Source organism: Eucyclogobius newberryi, unplaced genomic scaffold (assembly GCF_026437365.1).
Source record: "Eucyclogobius newberryi isolate DKJ021-1_F unplaced genomic scaffold, fEucNew1.0.hap1 SCAF_5, whole genome shotgun sequence".
Taxonomy (NCBI): domain Eukaryota; kingdom Metazoa; phylum Chordata; class Actinopteri; order Gobiiformes; family Gobiidae; genus Eucyclogobius; species Eucyclogobius newberryi.
The window spans coordinates 18,887,526-18,893,840 of record NW_027316167.1 but is presented as its reverse complement, the minus strand read 5'-3'; the positions used below and the strand labels follow the sequence as shown (position 1 = coordinate 18,893,840).

Here is a 6,315-nt window from a genome sequence, read left to right as displayed (position 1 = left end):
AAACCAAAGTTGGATGGCGCGGCGGAGCCATGTGTTGAAATGTAATCATGCCTTCAAACTGCAACGCTACGGAAATCAGCAGGAGGAAAAGTGCATTTGAAGTCGTTCTTTAAAACATGATGCAACAGAAGAAGTTTTATTACATTTTGCAGACTTCTGATGGAATTTGAAATGTTGTTTAAACTGGAGTAAATAAGAATTTATTTGGAATAAAAGAATGATTCACCAAACTGTGTTGTTTTGAGCAGGTGTCATGAAAAGGCGGCTGAGCCAAGCTGTTCCGTGATTCATGCGTCGTTAATTGCCATCTGATTATGAGGGTGAATTGGCCTGGAAATGAAATGCAACAGCAAATAAATGGAAGAGAAAAAGGAGGCTTGTGGAGTTTGAGCTCATTTAAAGTGAGGTGTCGGAGGCGCAAAACGGGATTCAAAAGTCCTTCTCCCAAAAGATTGTGCTAATGGAGCCGTCTGACACTGTCTGTTTGTTTGATGAGGTTAGATCTGATACAGGCGGCAAACAAACAACAAAACAGCTGTCACACACTGGAGATGTTTACTCTGATAATGTCACTAACTTTGCATTGAAATTTATCAGAACAACCGCTTTTAATGAAAAATAGTATAAAGTGCCCAGTGCACATCAGTTCACATCTGCAATCTCAAGTTTTCTTTTGCTAATTTGTTCCAACTTAACTTGAAAGCCTCGAAGAAAGATGGAAACTGATCTACGGAAATATCAATCTTCCTCTGTTTATGTTGGTTGTCGTCGGCAGCATAACGCAAAAACACTGCACACAAACCATTAGTGTTAAAAGTCACAGTTTAACGTCATCTTGGATTTATTTTTTGTTGCAGAAACAGATGTTGTAACATGTGGTGAAATATTATGTTTTATTAAAAAATGTCAATATGTGTAATATTTTCTATTTATTGAATCACACCAATCACCTCTGAGAATGTCCTTTACCATAATATCTTATACAACAAAGTAGTGGAGAGGAAGGTTCCTGTCTGTACCACATATACTATACATATACTTTCTACTGGACACAACTTAACTGTACATCAATATGCCATAAAACACTGGACTATATGTTGAATTACTTCACTGTACCTAATAATGACAGTGACAAACTCCAGCTCAACAATCTGTGATCCGCTGCTCAAAAGTGAGTGGGAACTTAAGAAGAGTTTGTGTTGGACCTAAAGCCCAAATATAACCATCTGGCTTAAAAATCCATTCAGATTCTCGATGCAAAAAACTACACACATGTAGGGGCAAAACATAGTAAATAATGTAATATATAGTAAAAGCAAAAGGAGCTGATTTAAAATAAATCTCATACACTTTTAAATAAGGACATAAGTGATATTTCTGCACTTTGTGATTCTTTTTACAGACATTTGATTTATAAGTAAACCTCAACCAATATGTTTTATGACACTTTTTAACTGCTGGATTGACATATCGTCTGACATACTCCCCCACCCCCCAAAAAAATCATTATATTATATTCATATTCATTTTTGTCAGTAATGTCCAGCCCTAAACACATGGAAGAAGATGATTAGCTGTGGAAACAAAGGAAAAAGCCAAATAAATAAATAAATCAAATAGAAATCCTTGTGGCTCGTGTGGGGGTTTGACACAACAAAAACATGACTTTTGGCATCAGGCCAGACTATGAATAAATAAGTGAGTCGTCTGGTGTTAAACAAGGCCAATAAAAAAAAGCAACTTACACCAAATATATTAAACACATAGAGCCAGTATCAGTAATAATTATCATCTGGTAAAGTGTTTTTTGCTTTTCTGGAGACACATTAAACTTCCGTTTCTAACCTGGGTGTGACACTGTGCAGGCATTCTCCAGCAGCAGGACACGGAGCAGAAATATAATTTGCTAACACATAAATCAAGTGTGCAAAGAGCATTAATTAGAAATTCATTAAAAATTCAGACTCAGCGGCAGGTGTGCAAATAAAGGATTAGCTAGACATCAATTATACCACATAAGAGAACATCCTAATTGCAATTCCGGGATTGATTTACAGGGAGAAACAATCAGGCCGCGTGCAATATGGCTGATTGCTCATTTTCCGGGAAAATAATGAGGAAAACACCTCTCCAGGTAGCGCCGTTCCCCTGCTGCAAATGAACACACTCCACTGTATTTGTCTGTCTCCCACATTTTAGCACTAATCATTTAGAAATATAACAGGTAGGAGTCTATTAAGACACATTGCCCAATAATTACCAGCACACATACAAATACACACACACGCATCCATTATTACAGCGCGGCAGCCCATCTGTTTTTGTTGGTGGAGAAGTTCTTAAGCACCAAATGTCGCAGCATTACGGCTCAAGTTTTGTCGAATTCTCCAGCCGCCTCTGTGTTCCTGATTACCGCATTATGGCATCTGCTTAATTAGCTTGGCTTGAGTCGTATGTTGCACACTTGGGGGTGGTAAAAAAAATGCCCTTCCCTCTTGCTCATTATCTGCCTCGATTCATGTGATGGATAATCTCTCCTGACAGACACCGGTATTGACATAGAAGACAGCTGTCAGTGATGCGTGCCCACAAAATAAATATATAAATTTATTTTAAAAACTTGCAGAAGGAAAGGCACATGAGTATAGATGCAGCCAAAATCCTCGCTCAAAACTCTGCGCTTCATTTCGGATCTGTCGATGCTGCAACACTTCTAATTACACTGGATTTAATTTTATGGATGAAAGTTTTTGGGGGGAGACGGGTGCATTTTGATTACTACAGGTAATGCTCAAAGTAGAACCTCCTGCCAGTGTGTTTTGTAAATTGGTTTTGCTGTCCAACTCTTGGCGAGGAATCAACCTCATTATTGCCATGTGGGAATATCGAATCATTATCTGCAACGTGCTTCTGGGCGATTATCCCGCGATTTGCAACTTTTTCTTGATGGGATAGTGCGAGTTTGGACAAAATTGTGGCTTGTTAATAAGGTGAGGTAATATAGTTTTAAGGCTTGGCAATCAAAAGCGAGCATCTCTGCAGTTCCAGCAAGATTTTTATGAAGTAAACCACAGCCTCATTGCAGTGAACTCAGTGTTTATATAGAACATTATCCAGTGCAACATGTACAGTACAAAACATGTGCAGTAAAAGGTTGTGATAAGCTTGTGGCCTTTCAAAAGATCATGTCAAACGCCTCCTATAGGATCTGTGTCCTCTTTAAACTAATTTGATTGACATTTTAAAGTATTGATCATTTAAGTAAAGATAAGAGTTTTTTTTGTCTATTTCTCTCTCTCTACTTTAATTAGTTAGAATTGGAATTAGAGATTTTTTGAGTCCGACTGAACCCAAAACAGGTCGGCTGAGAAAAAAATACTGTTTGCCTTTTAATCTTATGTTAATTGGGATCCAATTCAGCACAAACATTACATTTGTTAGTAGTTAGTTGACATTCACTGACCATGACCTATAAATGAAAACATTTTACAATGTTTGGAGCAAAACATGAATGTACCTTTGATCACAACAGTGACAAATTGTCAGTTTTAAATGTATTTCGATTATTTAATGACAAGAGTGTACCCAGATGTCAACACTGTGTTCCATTTTGACAAATACATTCTGTGCCTCCTTGTTGACCTTTAAAACAGGCGACATAACAACATTGTATGCAAAAAAGACAAGTCAGTGCCACTTTTGTGTTGAGTATTCTCTTGGACAAGAGACTTTAGCCATTTTGAAACACGTCTAGAGATACTTATTTGTCAAGGACTATTATGAAAGCAACACTTCTTCACATCACAGCACTAAACTCCAGTGTGCTTCATCGATGGCTAATGGACCAATGCTCTCCAGTGTTTGGGCCTAAAGAGAGTGGAGAGGCCAATTAGTGGCATGTGGCTTTGATTAGTCCTGATTCCAGCCACTGCTGAGCAGCGCAGAAAACAACTCTACTCTTGATACTCTTTTGGACTGAAAGCTCTAACATGGGAGAATATGAATCTTCATGATGATAACGTGTAAATGGGAACACACTCACTAATGCAGCGCTTAACGTCCGTATTCTACCTACCCACAGTCAGTGCTGGGAAATGCATATAAAACTGAAATAAATATCTACAGATGCACGAACTTGCCCTAAAAGAGGTTTGCTTACTCTGTGATCTCATTCTTAAATGAAACCAATTTGCCTAGAAATTGGTTCTTGGGCCTAATGCTGAAGTCGGTACATCAGCGGCACTGCACCCGCACAAACACTTTCACAGTCACACCATTTCCAGCCCTTCCCTCGCCGCAAATCATGTTGGACTTTGAAGTGCTAATTTTGGAAGTTTAGCCAATTTTTATTTGCTGCTTTGAAATGTATCCCCTAAGCTGCTGCACCAGCAATGAAATATACAGACCTTTACAATGAGGGATAAGTGACCAAAATGAGAAGCGCTGGGTTTTCTTCCTCACATTATATAACTGTGAATAATCCGCACAGAGCACTTCTCCTGTGCCATCACCGCTTCAATTTAGATTTCTCAATATTATGCAGACTTTCACTTTTGGCTCATTCTTCAATCCCTCCCTAAAGTTACTCATTTAGTAACCCTTTTCTGCCCAGGGGTAATTTTGGGATCAATGACTATTTCTTTCATGCAAAGCAGAAAAGCAAAAATAACATTCAATTCAGATTTTTATATAATTCTTTTTTATAATGACTGATGTCCATTTATTAACGATGATTTAGTTTCACCTATTGTCTAAGGGCAACTTAGACTGACGATGACAGAGATGAGGATGAGCAAAGAGCCCACAGCAGCACAGTGAGGTCATGCAAACACTACTCAGATCTCACCCATAACCTCCATCCTAAAAGGGGCAGAGCAAGCTGCACAATGAAACATTTATCTATTTAGTCCATTTAGATGCAGCTCCTTGAGATCCGCACAGGGGGTCCACAAAAAAAAACTTTTCTCATGTCTTGTATCATGCTATTTAATTATTATTATTGTTTTTAATCAGTGGACAGAAAGACCAAAGGAGTTGTTTCTTCTGATATTTAACCAGCAAATCAAAAAGACAAAGCACAGTGCTGATGTACAAATCTGTCATTGCAGTTCATGGATGACCTCAATCTGAATCCTTCTTTAACTCCTTTCCCTGGTGCTGGGGCATTACTCTACAGTAAAGGAAGTGGATCAGGTTGGCTCCTCTGAGCAGCCCCAGCTAATAACACAGAGAGCAGAAGAGAAAGATTTGGAATGCACAGCTCTACTGCTTTAACACAGTCCTGGACTTGCCACCAAATTGCTTTGGTAATCAGCTTTTTGAAAAGCTTATTTACTGCTTGTTTTGTATTTATTGTAGTTCTCAGAATGAAATATAAAATTGGATTTTATTACATGTGCAATTTTCTCTCTCAGAAAGATAGAGCGAGCGTGTGCACATCACCTTGTTGAGCACAGCTGATCCACAGAGGATGCATATTGTATATTATTCTCCATTATCTGCAGTTTTGATGCCGTCTCTTTCTGCTGCTCGGGCGGAGGCGATGGGACCAGGGGAAACAAAGGCTCCCAGATCAAAAGGTCCATCAGCCACACTGGATTCATCTGTGGATGTGAACTGGTGACGGGAGCGGAGGAAAGTGAGGCTGAAGCATCTTCTCTTTGTGACACTATTTTGATGCCTGCATCGTGCAAAACTGATCTTCATTCGTTTAAACAAATACATTAACTGGTCTGGGTATTCAGTAATATATCCATAGCTCATCAGATTTACACAATATTTTGTATAGGGTTATAACCTGAAACTGCTCTTGTTACCTGCCTTGTGGGTCGTTCTACCCTGGCCCATAACAAGCAGGTTACCAAGGCAGCACAGTTTCAGGTTGTAACTCCTCCCTTAGGGCGGGACTAGGGCAATATACATACTAGAGTCTCAGGCCAGTATCTTCAGATAGAAAATGACTTTCGGATAGCAATCGTGTTTGGAAACCTTTTCTATCATGGACCATTTCTGGACAAATGAGCGATTACACCGAATTTATACCTTTAAATGTGTGCTGCTGTATTTTTTATTTTATTTCAAAATCATAAAACAACAATAGCAAACAAAACAAGTCCAGAAAGAAACAAACACAAATTGAAAATAAGAAAAGTGAGGCATCCCAAGAAAAACAAAGTAAGGGCACATAAGGTCCAAAATAAAAGTCCCTTTAATCCAGTTTCTGTCAAATGTGTCCCATTTTTAAGTTGAGTTGTATGTGAGGTTTTTCCCCCCATGTCCCCCATGTCCCCCATGTCCCCCGTGTCAGTTATAGTG

At 38.8% G+C, this 6,315-nt stretch overlaps 1 protein-coding gene across 1 annotated transcript in view; it reads right to left on the bottom strand.

The window, feature by feature from the left end:
* rras2 (RAS related 2) overlaps window positions 1-6,315 on the bottom strand; it is a 316,645-nt gene that overhangs the window by 233,477 nt on the left and 76,853 nt on the right. The window lies entirely within an intron of this gene.